The sequence below is a fragment of the Mus musculus genome, chromosome 4 (genome assembly GCF_000001635.26).
Source record: "Mus musculus strain C57BL/6J chromosome 4, GRCm38.p6 C57BL/6J".
Classification (NCBI taxonomy): domain Eukaryota; kingdom Metazoa; phylum Chordata; class Mammalia; order Rodentia; family Muridae; genus Mus; species Mus musculus.
Genome location: NC_000070.6, coordinates 42,086,948 through 42,102,832, shown reverse-complemented (window position 1 = coordinate 42,102,832; position 15,885 = coordinate 42,086,948). Strand labels below are relative to the sequence as shown.

Sequence of the window (15,885 nt, the reverse complement as noted above, 5' to 3'; positions counted from 1 at the left end):
AAGATCTCCTGTTTATATTACTCATGTTAGAGCCCATTCAGGCCTACCTGGCCCCATGGCTCTGGGAAACGATTTGGCAGATAAGGCCACTAAAGTGGTGGCTGCTGCCCTATCATCCCCGGTAGAGGCTGCAAGAAATTTTCATAATAATTTTCATGTGACGGCTGAAACATTACGCAGTCGTTTCTCCCTGACAAGAAGCCCGTGACATTGTTACTCAATGTCAAAGCTGCTGTGAGTTCTTGCCAGTTCCTCATGTGGGAATTAACCCACGCGGTATTCGACCTCTACAGGTCTGGCAAATGGATGTTACACATGTTTCTTCCTTTAGAAAACTTCAATATCTCCATGTGTCCATTGACACATGCTCTGGCATCATGTTTGCTTCTCCTTTAACCGGAGAAAAAGCCTCACATGTGATTCAACATTGCCTTGAAGCATGGAGTGCTTGGGGGAAACCCAAACTCCTTAAGACTGATAATGGACCAGCTTATACATCTCAAAAATTCCAGCAGTTCTGCCGTCAGATGGACGTGACCCACCTGACTGGACTTCCATACAACCCTCAAGGACAGGGTATTGTTGAGCGTGCGCATCGCACCCTCAAATCCTATCTATTAAAACAGAAGGGGGGAATCGAGACTCTACCCCGAGTACCAAGAGTGTCTGTGTCTATGGCACTCTTTACACTCAATTTTTTAAATATTGATGCTCATGGCCATACTGCGGCTGAACGTCATTGTTCAGAGCCAGATAGGCCCAATGAGATGGTTAAATGGAAAAATGTCCTTGATAATAAATGGTATGGCCCGGATCCTATCTTGATAAGATCCAGGGGAGCTATCTGTGTTTTCCCACAGAATGAAGACAACCCATTTTGGATACCAGAAAGACTCACCCGAAAAATCCAGACTGACCAAGGGAATACTGATGTCCCTCGTCTTGGTGATGTCCAGGGCGTCAATAATAGAGAGCAGCGTTGGGGGATAATGTCGACATTTCCACTCCTAATGACGGTGATGTATAATGCTCAAGTATTCCCCTGCTTTTTTACCATTAACTGGGAACTGGGTTTGGCCTTGATTCAGACAGCCTTGGCTCTGTCTGGACAGGTCCAGATGACTGACACCATTAACACTTTGTCAGCCTCAGTGACTACAGTCATAGATAAACAGGTCTCAGCTAATGTCAAGATACAGGGTGGCCTCATGCTGGTTAATCAACTCATAGATCTTGTCCAGGTACAACTAGATGTATTATGGCAAATAGCTCAGCTGGGATGTGAACAAAAGTTTCCAGGATTGTGTGTTACTTCCATTCAGTATGAAAAATTTACTAGGGCAGCTAATTTGTCAAAAAGTCTTTTTCAGTATATGTTACAGAATTGGACGGCTGAATTTGAACAGATCCCTCGGGAATTGAGACTTCAGGTCAACTCCACGCGCTTGGACCTGTCCCTGACCAAAGGATTACCCAATTGGATCTCCTCAGCATTTCCCTTCTTTAAAGAATGGGTGGGATTGATATTATTTGGAGATACACTTTGCTGTAGATTAGTGTTGCTTCTTTGGTTGGTCTGTAAGCTTAAGGCCCAAACTAGGAGAGACAAGGTGGTTATTGCCCAGGCACTTGCAGTACTAGAACACGGTGCTTCCCCTGATTTATGGTTATATATGCTTAGGCAATAGGTCGCTGGCCACTCAGCTCTTGCACCCCCACGAGGCTAGTCTCATTGCACGGAATAGAGTGAGTGTGCTTCAGCAGCCCGAGAGAGTTGCACGGCTAAGCACTGCAGTAGAAGGGCTCTGCGGCATATGAGCCTATTCTAGGGAGACATGTCATCTTTCAAGAAGGTTGAGTGTCCAAGTGTCCTTCTCTCCAGGCAAAACGACACGGGAGCAGGTCAGGGTTGCTCTGGGTAAAAGCCTGTGAGCCTAAGAGCTAATCCTGTACATGGCTCCTTTACCTGCACACTGGGGATTTGACCTCTATCTCCACTCTCATTAATATGGGTGGCCTATTGCTCCTATTTAAAAGGAAAGGGGGAGATGTTGGGAGCCGCCCCTACATTCGCCGTCACAAGATGGCGCTGACATCCTGTGTTCTAAGTGGTAAACAAATAATCTGCGCATGTGCCTAGGGTGGTTCTCCGCCCCATGTACTCTGCCTTTCCCGTGACGCCAACTCGGCCATGGGCTGCAGCCAATCAGGGAGTGATGCGTCCGAGGCAAAAGATAACTCTCCTAAATAAGGACGGGGTTTTCCGCCCTCCTCTCTCTCTGCGCGCCGCGCGCTCTTTCCGCCATTCTTTCTCTGCGCCCTGGCGCGCTGCACTCTTGCTCCTAAAGATGTAGCAAGAGGGGGGCTTTCGTTTTGGGGGCTTGGGGCTTGTGCTCTGGCCCATAAAGATGTAACCAATAAAGCTTTGCCGCAGAAGATTCTGGTTTGTTGTGTTCTTCCTGGCCGGGCGTGAGAACGCGTTGTTTAAGAACCCACCCAAGATCTGTACCCATCCCTGCCCCCTCCCAACCTCATGTCTCCTTTAAATCTATTTTATATCCCATTGAGTGCAATTTGTGCAGCCCATGAGCTAAGGATTATGGAGCCACCCGTTGGAATTTAGTGACTTACCAAGGTCCATGCCCTTAAAGAAAACTTATTCTTCCCTTCCTAGGAGCCATCAACTGCCAATAACTCTTGAGCTAGGAGCGGGGCCTCATGTCTTCCAGGCTATTTTGAAATGTTCTTCTTGAGAGCCAAAAGGGAATGTTCTAGAAGGTCAGTGCCGTTTATCATGTCAGGAAGTGCTAGAGTGACCTTCACAGTTCTAATCAAGCACTGATATATTCTTGCCATCTACCACTAAATCTAGGCTGTAAATTCTTTTTTATTTCTTCTTCTTTTTTTTTTTTGTTTTTGTTTTTGTTTTTGTTTTTCAAGATAGGGTTTCCTGGTTGTCCTGGAACTCACTCTGAAGACCAGGCTGGCCTTGAACTCAGAAATCTGCCTGCCTCTGACTCCCAAGTGCTGGGATTAAAGGCAGGCGCCACTTGAATTTGTGCTTTCGTGAGGCTTTTGCTTCTTCAGAGTTTCCCTCTCTTAAGTCTGAGGGAAGGGAATGGATGGGGCTGTGCTGGGATTGTGGGAAGGGTTGGGGAGGCTCCATCCTCCATCGGCATCCTGCTGAATCATAGTCTCGGCCTCTGTCTTCTAGCTCACTTCTCTGCTGAGAACTCAGGATCCCGAAAGTCTCTGTTGCAGTTCATCTCCCCAGCCCTTTGCTGTGGGAGGTGGGTCAGCAGCATGAGCCCATGATGGATTGTGACAGGCAGGAGCCTGTGGGGAGCTTTCGGAAGGACCTGCTCCACCCTAAACCAGGATGTGTGCACAGTAACCCACCTTCCTACCTTGGGCCACCATGACATTTGAGTCAATTCCCTTTATTACTCCCTGGCCCCGGACTCCTCCAGCTGTGGCTCTCTGCCCAGCTCCCACCAGGCAGAGGATGTGCCTGTCACAAGACCTCCTTTCCATTTTGAAGATGCTTCAGGAAAACACCTGGGAGAATGTTGGCTCAGCAGGCATGGTCTTGTGCTCTCTGCCCTCTGGACCAACTAAGGCCCGGGCTTCCTTCCTTTATGTGCAGGGTCATCTACCACTCAAAGTGGGGACATGCCCATGTTTTTACCATGTGGGCTTTCTGCTGTGGACATGTCATACCAAACAAATGTGTTCTGCTGGAGTTAGTAAGCCTTGTGTCTGCTTCTTATTGGTTTGATGAGTTGGCTTCTGAAGATAGATTTTCTTAAGATCAAGAGCGTCCTCTTACCCCTGACACCATATCATCACTAAGCCTAGCATTAGAGTTCTTGGCCTCTCTGTGTCATGTTGGAAGGGTGAAGCAGCAGTTGCAGCAGCAGCACATTCTGAGGGCTCTTTGGTGGCCACTAAGCATCAATGAGAATATTTTGTGGACCCCAAAACAAAAAGTCTCTCCCTTAGAGTATGGTCTATGACCCTGAAGGATGAATGAGAACCTAGGGAGGCCTCACTCCCCTACTCCCTGGGTCTCTCCTCAGACAGCACTGCTCCCTGATCCTCTGCTGAGCGCTCGGGTGCTCTGAGGCTCTGGGCACTCAGTACTGGATTCGTTCTTGCGGCTCCTATGTTCCATGAACACCTGCTTCAGAGGCACCAACAGCAACTTCAACTTACCTGGGCTCTTATGCTGCTACCAGATGTTTGTGCCTAATAGAAACTTCTACGCTAACTTAGAGAGCCCTTCTCTGCCTTCATTCTTTCCTTAGCTTGACTCTCCTGGGAAGCCATTGTCCCTTCCTAGATTCCTCCCCCTCCCAGCCCCCAGTCATTGACAACACACTAACTGATGGCACACGAGGGGCTCCCATTAATTTTGTGTTCTATTTGTGGGAGCAAAGCCTGTTCTTTCTCTTTTGTCTCTCTCTTCCCTTCCTGTCACTTCCTACTCTCTCTCTCTCTCTCCTTCTCTCTCTCTCTCTCTCTCTCTCTCTCTCTCTCTCTCTCTCTCTCTCTCTCTCTCACCGTCTTCCTTTCTCAGCCCCCAAATATTGGACTTTTTAGGCATAACCCTCCATACCTGGCTCCACTTTTTTTCTCTTGATACTTTCCCATCATGTCTGTGTGGTTCACTCACCCAAGGCTGTTCTTCTCCAGGCTGTGAATAATCTTTCTGCAGCTAAATCAGATGTCTGCACCTCACACGGCAGACATGCCATTCATCACTTTCTTCTTGAAAAATCATCCTCTTTTCACTTCCAGGGTGACAGAGTCTTCTGTTGTTTTTGCTACCACAGGGGCTACTATGTTTCAATGTTTTTTCTGTGTATTAGCTTCTCCTCTAGATTCAGGCTTATACCCCCACCCCACTTCTAGGGACCACATGCAAGGCCTGTCACAGGCAAACTCTCTACTGCTACACTGTACCCCAGTCCTTCAGTTTCTTAAGGTAAAAGCACCTTAAGTCCCAGTCCTTCTATGTCTCCATTTTCACTCACTCCCTGGATAGCCTTGCCTGGAATCACTGTTCTGTTGCTGAGATTACAGCACACTGTCTAGGTGACCTAGCTGAATTTCTGCCTGCCTTACCCAGTCTTGTCTTTGAGGAGTAAGGTGGGACATGATTGTGTTCCTACTGGAAGGTAACTTCTTGTGAATATAAAGCTACCAACCATTGAAAGAAGGAGTGTGTGTGTGTGTGTGTGTGTGTATGTGTCAGTATGTGTGTATGTGTGTATGTTTGTATATGTGTGTGTATATATGTATGTATATGTGTGTGTGTATATATGTATGTATATGTGTGTATCTGTGTGTGTATCTGTGTCTATGTGTGTGTCTATGTGTGTATGTGGGTGTATGTGTGTGGGTATGTATGTGTGTATATGTGTATGTATGTATGTATGTATGTATATGTTTGGGGGGGGAAGAAGGGGGTAGGTGTTGTTTTCTGCTGTTGTTTCTGGTACTCACTGTAAGGCAGGAATGCTTGACTGAGATGATGTAGTAGACTGTCTGATGGTGAGGAGGCTGAGAGATACCTTTTTGTGAGAATCACCCCAGGTAGGTTGCAGGAAATCTAAGTTGTAAACCTGAGGCTCCAGGGGGAGAAGTGATGACCCTCAAGTACCTTTCTGGAATCTTTCTGACATCAGATGAGGACCTTCCTGGCTTTTTGTTTGTTTGTTTTTTGTTTTTGTTTTTTTCTGGCATCAGAACCAGGATTTGGTAGCCTATACCTCTTGTTACCGGGTTTATCTACACAGCCTGTCTTCACCTTGGTGTTTTCTTTCATCTAAGTGTTTTTCCCTGTTTCCCCCGTTCCTCTCTTGCACCGTGGATGACCACATCTTGGATTCTAGGGGTCATCAATCCCAGAAACGGGGAGACAGGAGAGCGTTGGTTAGTGGGCCTTTGTGAGGTACAAGCCCATGGCTGATACTCGGGGCGGGAGAAATTGTTTTGGGGGAAAACAATTTCTTTGTTTGCTTTGTGCACCTGACCTACTAGGTTCTCACATCTGTGTGATCTCCCTCTGACTCTGGAGTGATAGGACAGGGAGGACCTGCAGATCACCCAGGCAGGTCCCGTTGGGTGGATGGGAAAGTACTCTTCTTGAAGAGCTGGATCTGATTAGAATAGGAGTCACACTAAACTGTCACACAGTTTACATCTGCCTAGACAGATCTCTAAAGTATGGGCACCTCCTGTTTTGGTTAGCCATTTAAAAATTGACAGTAATGGAGCTAGAGAGATGACTCAGTGGTTAAGAGCACTGGCTGCTCTTCCAGAGTTCCCCGACTCAGTCCCCAGCACCTACATGGCAGCTCACAACTGTGTATAACTCCTGTTCCAGGAGATCTGACACCCTCACACCAACGCACATAAAACAAAATAAATATTAAAACAAAAAGAAAAATTCACAGCAAAAGACATTTCCCTTTGAAAGGGCATTACCTGCTTATAAGCTCAAGTCAGGGGCAATACCCACTTATAAACTGTAAAACACTCCCACTTGTTGACCTGTTGATTTCCACTGGGTTTTTATACAAGACTTTCTAAGTGATGTTTGGATAAACTCAGTGTCTTTGAGTAAATTTCTACCGAGTCTCATTGCATTTAGAAATGCAGATCTAAGACGGGTGTGATGGTGCATGACTTTAATCCCAGCACTTGGGAGTCAGAGGCAGGCGGATTTCTTAGTTTGAGGCCAGCCTGGTCTACCAAGTGAGTTCCAGGACAGCCAGGGCTACACAGAGAAACCCTGTCTCTGTTAAAAAAAAAAAAAAAGAAAGAAAGAAATGCAGATCTAACCACTGAGTGTGGTAGTTTAATGATTTTAATCCCAGTACTGGGGAGGCAGACCCAGGAGAAACTCTGAGTTTGAGGCCAGCCTATTCTACCCAGTGAGTTCCAGGGCAGCCAGAGCTATCAATAAAACCCCATTGAGAGAGAGAGAGAGAGAGAGAGAGAGAGAGAGAGAGAGAGAGAGAGATGAAAAATGGACAAAATGCTGTGTATAATGAAAGCAATCCAGCCTATGGGCTTTTATGAATGGCTGTGTACACACGTGTTCTGTATGCATGCCTACATTTATCCTTACATTTTTATGTTTGCACTGTACTAATGGTGTTATAGATCAGTGAGTGTCTGTGTAAGTTAAAACAATTAAATCAGCCCTAAATGGGGCCTGGAGAGATGGCTCAGTGGTTAAGGGCACTGGCTGTACTTCTAGAGGACCTGGGTTCTGTTCCCAGCACCTACACAGCAGCTTACAACTGACTGACTCCAGCTCCAGGGGCTCTGATGCCCAATGTGGGAACCAGATACTCATATGGTACATATACATATATGTAAGCAAACACATATACATAGAAACTTTTTTTAAGTTAAAAAAAAATCAGCCCTAAGTGCTATTTGGTTCATATGATTTTGGTAAATCTTTGACACTGTTAATTTAAACTTATTGGTAAGATAAAAATGAAAGATGTTCTGAAAATTAATATGTCTCCACTTTAGTTGCTAAGCCAATAAAGATATTTGCTTTCTTTACTGAGTCTCAAAAGAATGTTTATTTGTTTAAAATCATCATTTTCTAGCTCTGGCTAAATACACACTTACTATTTTAGGTTATTATACTATATTTTATATTCCTTATCTAGTATCTAGATATGCATATACATCTGCAGGCTTCACATGCTATGTGTCTGAGCTTCATCCAGACATTACACAAAAGTCTGAATAGAAGATTAGGCTGCCGGGTGTGGTGGCACACGCCTTTAATCCCAGCACTTGGGAGGCAGAGGCAGGCGGATTTCTGAGTTCGAGGCCAGCCTGGTCTACAGAGTGAGTTCCAGGACAGCCAGGGCTACACAGAGAGACCCTGTCTCGAAAAAACAAACCAAAAAAAAAAAAAAAGATTAGGCTCTGCAAGGAAATCAGTAAGTGCCGTACTCTGCGTGGTGTGCATGGCATTTAAAGCTTAAATACAGAATCACCAATAAAACTCTTGGCATTTCTGTTGCTTGTGTTTGGTACCATTCAGAAACAGAACACATCCGTTAGAAGATCCTGCTTTATCTGGTTAAAACCTGATCTTTGTTTTCTTTTTTTTTTTTCTCTCAAATTTTTTTTGAAGATTATTTAGTACATGTGTGTGTTTTGTCGGCGTGGATGGTTGCATACCATGTGCACGCTGATGTCCCTGGAGGCCAGAAAAGGGCACCGGATTCTCTGAAACCGAAGTTACAGGTGGCTGTGAGGCAACATGTGGGTTGTGGGAACTGCACCCAAGTCCTCTGGAAGGGCAAGCTGGTACTTTCAACCACTAAACCCTGAAACCATCTCCCCAGCCCTGAGACCTGGCCTTTATCTGCTTGCTCTAATCATTTTTGCCACAGTGTGTATGTATGAGATGAAGCTGTGTATCAGGTGAATATACTATAATCATTCCTACTCTTTTCTAAACGTATGTGTAAAGATAATCTATATAGACCCACCAGAGGAAAAAACCCTAAAGGATCTTCTGGACCAGGATACTAAATTCTACATTAAAGGTAAAAACTAAGCTTATATAAGACCTGTGAATCTTCGATACTTCTGGTTACTGGAGTCCTTTTATGTAGACTGTATTTATGTCCACAAGCCTCCTAAAATGCTGGTTAGGGAAATACCGAGCCAGTGGCCTCCAGACTGAAATTGTATTAGTAGCTTTTTCAGGCTTATGTTTGTGTGCTCTGGGTTGCGTTATGCTCATCTCTGTGTGTGCTACTGCAGTGATGAGCAGCAGAGGGCGTGCAAATAGGCTCAAGTCTGCGTGCATCCCTGATTGTAGAGATAACAGGATTGGCTGGTGAGTTGGATGTGAACTCTCAGGTGAAAAAGTCAAGGATGGCACTATTGTCTATGGCCAAACTACTGGAGAGATGGGGAAGCCATTGGACTCTGTAAGAAACACTGACTGGAGCAGTTGTTACAGGTGAGCATTGGGGTGGGGGACTCAGTTCATCTCTGCAGAGTTGGAGGTGAATAATGGGATTGAGTAGGCAATCTGGATATATAAGAAGGACTAAACCAAGTTCAGAAGATCTGTCATGGCAAAGCCCATGTCTTGTGTTTAGCATAGTCTCTGACATAAGAGACAAGCATCCGGCCCACAGTTCACATATTTGTTGAGTACAAGGTCTTTCTCAAAGCCATGCTTCCAGAGACCTCACCCTCATCCGAGTACTTCGTCCTGTGTCAGGGCTCCGTACTCTATGGCTTTGATGATCCTAAATCGAAGCGATGGCTGGACTATGTCACTAATGACATTATGATGCACTGGCAGCCATCGTCCCAAGGAATCTCTGAAGTTAAAAAAATCCAGGGAGCCGTTAGATGCCAGCCAGGAGGAATCCATTCCTGGGACAAGTTGTCGTACTTTTCGGCCTCAGCCGGTGCATGTGACAGTTGGGAAATAGTCACCATCAGAGCTGAGTACATTTGGCCTCATGATGGTATAGATGAGAAGGTAGGATCATGGGCAAAGGCAGTGTTTTGGGGAAGGAGGAAGATAGTCTCTGTGAACCTTTGTTGTTGAGACAGGACCTTACTGTGCAGCCCTGGCTGGCCTTGAACTCATTAGGTAGGCCAGGTGGGCCTCAAACTCACCCATCAGCCTGTGTCTGCCTTGCAAGTGCTGGAATTAAAGGCCCACACTACTACACTGGGCACCTAGTTTCTTCTAGATTGATTGGTGCTAACCATTCAGAATGTTCATGCATAAATAGGACTCAGTAATCCTGGTGGTGACAGGATGTAGGGAAAGGTCCCAAACCGTGAAGAATCTTTTTTGATGGTTCTCTGCCGTCACTAATTTCTTTTACTTCTTTTTCATTCCAGCCCTTGACTTTCATAATTAAATTGAGAACATCACAATTTTTCCCTTATCGCTTTACCTTTGGCCCCAAAATATGAGCCAGGCAGAGTTTGGTGAAGGAACTCAAGCCTGATCTTTATCTTTATTGTATAATACACGAGAGACTTCCTTTCTGGTCAAGTGTTTAATTCACATTCTAGGTTGGGGTAAGGAAAACTGACTTGTCTGAAGTAAGTTCAAGTCTCCTTCCCAGGATGAGGGCATTTTTATTTCCTTCATACCTTCTCTTAATAATGTACAGCAGAGACAAAGACGACAGACAACTCATTCGGAGATAGAAAATACATTTTGGGTAGTGCAGTCCCTACCTGTTCATCAAAGAAAATGACAATGCTGTGCTCTTAAAGGGATACAGAGGTTGGGGAGCCTAGAAACTGTCACCATGCAGGGCGGTCTCCAATACCAGAAGAGCATTTCTGAAGTAAACCCTGGGAGCTAGGGTAGGTTTCTGTGGTGAGTGGCATAAGCCAACCTAGGACAGTGCCGAGGGCAATGGCGGGAGTTGCCTAATATTGAGACAGAGCCAAGCTGCCGGGAGCGAGGCCGGAGCTTACTGTCTACAATATGGGGAGAAGTTAATAAGGAGGCCATCACTGACTTCTCAGAGGACGAAAACTGGGCCTTGGGCCCTCTGGAGTCCTCTGGCTTAGTTTTCTTGGTGGGGCTCTTGGCATGAGGCAGACCCCTATCAACATTTTCTTTACTGTTTAAGAGACCGTGGATGGCTCCGTGTGTGCTTTGCTCTTCATCTTGGGGTTAATATATTGAAAAAAGAATTTCAGGTTCTGGGACAATGGATTCCTCGCTTTGACTGTCTTCCATGTCCTGCTCAGAGTCTGTCTCCATGAAGACTTCTGGAGGTGGGTCTGGGAACTGGAGCTCAGGGGACTCCCGGGGACTGTGTGGACAGGCATCCTCAAGATGAAAGGTGTGACCCTGTTGTGAGGAGCCCTGGAGTGGTCTGTGCAGGAGCCTCTTCTCCTGCTCTCCATCCTGGCGTGTCTTTTGACTGACCAGGGAAAACCCAAGACCTGCGTCCCCTTCTCCAAGGTCCCCCACGACTTTGGATTTCTCTAGGTTGAACCTTTTCCCTCCAGCTTCCATGTCAACACAGACTTGGGTCTTATCCCTTTGGGATTGCGAGGCCTTGGAGCTCTGCTGGGCAGAACTATGGGGCACTGCTTTGGAAGGAGGAGGCCTTTGCGCCTGACACACATCCTGTACTGCAGAAGCTGGCTGTTTTTTAGGGTGGACCCCTTTTGCATTTGGGGCTGGCAGAGATGGGCATGCGACAGGCTGTTCCTGAAGCAGTGTGCTCTCTGACATGTGTAGACTTCTGAGAAATTCCTGGATGGATTCGCTCTCTAGGTCGGCTGTACCCAGCTCCTTGTATTCTCTCTTTTCCTTTTCAGAAATCCCAAACTGCATTGCTAGGATCTTTTTTTTCAGGTGGAAATTCAGTTTGGCCAAGATATGTGTGTTTATTGGGTAGGGTCTGCATGGGGGAGGCTGACTCTCTGCAGGCACCTTCTCTGTCCTTCTGTCCGCCTCTGCTCCAGGCTGGAACTCTTCTGCAGTGTCCGCAGACACCCCACTGTCATCCTGAGCGCAGGGCTCAAGTGGGGTTATTTGAGTCAGAGCATTTGATGGGCTTTTGACAGCTTTGGGCATCTTCTCTCTGAGTCTAGGTTGGCTAGTGACTGCTGGGGATGCAGGCCTAGAGAGAGCTACACAGTAAAGGGCAGGCAGGCCTGACAGGAAGGCCAGATACTTATGATGTAAAGTTGTCTCCAGTTTCTTAATGGTTTCCTTAGGCAGGGATTGGGGCTTCTTACAGTGTTCAAAGAGAGTACCAGATAAGGTTTGTGTCTCCTGGCTGAGGGTCTTTGGTTTCCAGGGAACAACTTTGTGAAGTAAGTCAGGGTCACTTTTACTTTCTGCCTGTAACTTCCTGCATTGGCCTTGTGGAATCCAAGGGAAGGGAGCCACTGTTGCTAAGCTTCCAGGAATTTTGCATTCCCAAGATTTCCAGACTTGGGCCGGGACCTTGCCCTCCCGGATCTGTTCACATTTGGAATCAACATGGCTTTTCAACATTTCCCTTGTCTTGGCAAACAAGTGTGGCATGGGGATTGTCCCTTTTGCCTGCTGTGAGTGAGAACATGTCACCAGGCCCATTGGCCTCTGGTTTCCCGGGCTGTGAGATGCTCACATTGGGTAAGCTACTGCTGCCACAGGGCAGGGACTGCGGGTCTGTTGAGGAGAGCAGCATATTCATGGAGCGCTGGATCCTCTGGGGCAGCCCCCAGCGGAGGTGAATCAGATGCTTCTGCAGGTGGAATTCCAGCAGCCTTCCTGCGTGCTCTGGGAAGATGTCCCTGGTGGGATGTAAAAAGGGCTTCCTTGCCAAGGAAGTTTTTACTGTCTTAGCCTCACTGGGTGCTTCACACAGCATTCGGCGCTGGTTTTGGAGGAGGAGAGCTGGCAGGCCCCACTGAAGCTTGCTGAGTTGTTTCTTTAGGAGGTGGCGTTCCAGTGCTTCACACTCAGCCAGCGACAGGAACGGGACAGTAATCTGTGCTCCTTCACGCTCACAGGGAGTCTTGCCATTCAGAGAGGTCGGGGAAGAGGGAAAGGCTGACTTACATGGTGTTTTGGGTAAGAAAAGGCCCGAGAGTACCCCTGAGGGCTGAGCATCTGTGGAGGGCTTAGACATATCCTTTTTCTTGCAGGTACCTTGAGAACTCAAGGAAGTAACATCCAAGGACTCACTGTGAAGGGATGGAAAGGTCCCAAACCGTGAAGAATCTTTTTTGATGGTTCTCTGCCGTCACTAATTTCTTTTACTTCTTTTTCATTCCAGCCCTTGACTTTCATAATTAAATTGAGAACATCACAATTTTTCCCTTATCGCTTTACCTTTGGCCCCAAAATATGAGCCAGGCAGAGTTTGGTGAAGGAACTCAAGCCTGATCTTTATCTTTATTGTATAATACACGAGAGACTTCCTTTCTGGTCAAGTGTTTAATTCACATTCTAGGTTGGGGTAAGGAAAACTGACTTGTCTGAAGTAAGTTCAAGTCTCCTTCCCAGGATGAGGGCATTTTTATTTCCTTCATACCTTCTCTTAATAATGTACAGCAGAGACAAAGACGACAGACAACTCATTCGGAGATAGAAAATACATTTTGGGTAGTGCAGTCCCTACCTGTTCATCAAAGAAAATGACAATGCTGTGCTCTTAAAGGGATACAGAGGTTGGGGAGCCTAGAAACTGTCACCATGCAGGGCGGTCTCCAATACCAGAAGAGCATTTCTGAAGTAAACCCTGGGAGCTAGGGTAGGTTTCTGTGGTGAGTGGCATAAGCCAACCTAGGACAGTGCCGAGGGCAATGGCGGGAGTTGCCTAATATTGAGACAGAGCCAAGCTGCCGGGAGCGAGGCCGGAGCTTACTGTCTACAATATGGGGAGCAGTTAATAAGGAGGCCATCACTGACTTCTCAGAGGACGATCTGGGACAATGGATTCCTCGCTTTGACTGTCTTCCATGTCCTGCTCAGAGTCTGTCTCCATGAAGACTTCTGGAGGTGGGTCTGGGAACTGGAGCTCAGGGGACTCCCGGGGACTGTGTGGACAGGCATCCTCAAGATGAAAGGTGTGACCCTGTTGTGAGGAGCCCTGGAGTGGTCTGTGCAGGAGCCTCTTCTCCTGCTCTCCATCCTGGCGTGTCTTTTGACTGACCAGGGAAAACCCAAGACCTGCGTCCCCTTCTCCAAGGTCCCCCACGACTTTGGATTTCTCTAGGTTGAACCTTTTCCCTCCAGCTTCCATGTCAACACAGACTTGGGTCTTATCCCTTTGGGATTGCGAGGCCTTGGAGCTCTGCTGGGCAGAACTATGGGGCACTGCTTTGGAAGGAGGAGGCCTTTGCGCCTGACACACATCCTGTACTGCAGAAGCTGGCTGTTTTTTAGGGTGGACCCCTTTTGCATTTGGGGCTGGCAGAGATGGGCATGCGACAGGCTGTTCCTGAAGCAGTGTGCTCTCTGACATGTGTAGACTTCTGAGAAATTCCTGGATGGATTCGCTCTCTAGGTCGGCTGTACCCAGCTCCTTGTATTCTCTCTTTTCCTTTTCAGAAATCCCAAACTGCATTGCTAGGATCTTTTTTTTCAGGTGGAAATTCAGTTTGGCCAAGATATGTGTGTTTATTGGGTAGGGTCTGCATGGGGGAGGCTGACTCTCTGCAGGCACCTTCTCTGTCCTTCTGTCCGCCTCTGCTCCAGGCTGGAACTCTTCTGCAGTGTCCGCAGACACCCCACTGTCATCCTGAGCGCAGGGCTCAAGTGGGGTTATTTGAGTCAGAGCATTTGATGGGCTTTTGACAGCTTTGGGCATCTTCTCTCTGAGTCTAGGTTGGCTAGTGACTGCTGGGGATGCAGGCCTAGAGAGAGCTACACAGTAAAGGGCAGGCAGGCCTGACAGGAAGGCCAGATACTTATGATGTAAAGTTGTCTCCAGTTTCTTAATGGTTTCCTTAGGCAGGGATTGGGGCTTCTTACAGTGTTCAAAGAGAGTACCAGATAAGGTTTGTGTCTCCTGGCTGAGGGTCTTTGGTTTCCAGGGAACAACTTTGTGAAGTAAGTCAGGGTCACTTTTACTTTCTGCCTGTAACTTCCTGCATTGGCCTTGTGGAATCCAAGGGAAGGGAGCCACTGTTGCTAAGCTTCCAGGAATTTTGCATTCCCAAGATTTCCAGACTTGGGCCGGGACCTTGCCCTCCCGGATCTGTTCACATTTGGAATCAACATGGCTTTTCAACATTTCCCTTGTCTTGGCAAACAAGTGTGGCATGGGGATTGTCCCTTTTGCCCGCTGTGAGTGAGAACATGTCACCAGGCCCATTGGCCTCTGGTTTCCCGGGCTGTGAGATGCTCACATTGGGTAAGCTACTGCTGCCACAGGGCAGGGACTGCGGGTCTGTTGAGGAGAGCAGCATATTCATGGAGCGCTGGATCCTCTGGGGCAGCCCCCAGCGGAGGTGAATCAGATGCTTCTGCAGGTGGAATTCCAGCAGCCTTCCTGCGTGCTCTGGGAAGATGTCCCTGGTGGGATGTAAAAAGGGCTTCCTTGCCAAGGAAGTTTTTACTGTCTTAGCCTCACTGGGTGCTTCACACAGCATTCGGCGCTGGTTTTGGAGGAGGAGAGCTGGCAGGCCCCACTGAAGCTTGCTGAGTTGTTTCTTTAGGAGGTGGCGTTCCAGTGCTTCACACTCAGCCAGCGACAGGAACGGGACAGTAATCTGTGCTCCTTCACGCTCACAGGGAGTCTTGCCATTCAGAGAGGTCGGGGAAGAGGGAAAGGCTGACTTACATGGTGTTTTGGGTAAGAAAAGGCCCGAGAGTAAGTAACATCCAAGGACTCACTGTGAAGAGATGGAAGGCCACAGAATAACTGGCTATAATATTCACTCTGAAGATTGTCCCCTGAGTCATTAGCTTTTGCCCTGGGGAGTGGATAGAAATTCCTTAGATGTTCACCTTCATGAGAGGGCAAGCAAGTATGAATTTGGTGCCAGGGCCTTCCTTGTTGCAGGTTTATAACAGGCCATTTGAAAACCCAGAAGGTCTGGACGGGCTGGCCTGCCGAATACAAGCTGCTGGTCTTGTGGGAAACGATCCCAGTTCTGTCCTCAATGACCTTAGAACTGCTGCTCAGAGTGCAGGAAGATGGATTTTCTCGAGATCGACGAAATAATGTTGGGTCTGGCATGAGCTGCCTCAGGGACTCCTCCACACGTCTCGGACGACCCCACTTCTGGAAATGTATGCATTTTTTTACCTGTAGTTCAAGAAGCCCACGGACTTTAGGACTAAGTAATGGCAGATGGGAAGACAGCATTGAGTCCATATGTAAGGACATAGTATGT

At 47.3% G+C, this 15,885-nt stretch overlaps 2 pseudogenes across 3 annotated transcripts in view; one reads left to right on the top strand and one right to left on the bottom strand.

Annotated features, from left to right (window-relative positions):
* Gm21104 (predicted gene, 21104) overlaps positions 1 to 15,885 on the top strand; it is an 83,153-nt pseudogene that overhangs the window by 51,077 nt on the left and 16,191 nt on the right. The gene's annotated exons all lie outside the window — the stretch shown is intronic.
* Gm3893 (predicted gene 3893) lies at positions 9,903 to 13,460 on the bottom strand (annotated as a pseudogene). Its single transcript, NR_033506.1, has one exon. The product of NR_033506.1 is annotated as a predicted gene 3893 (transcript).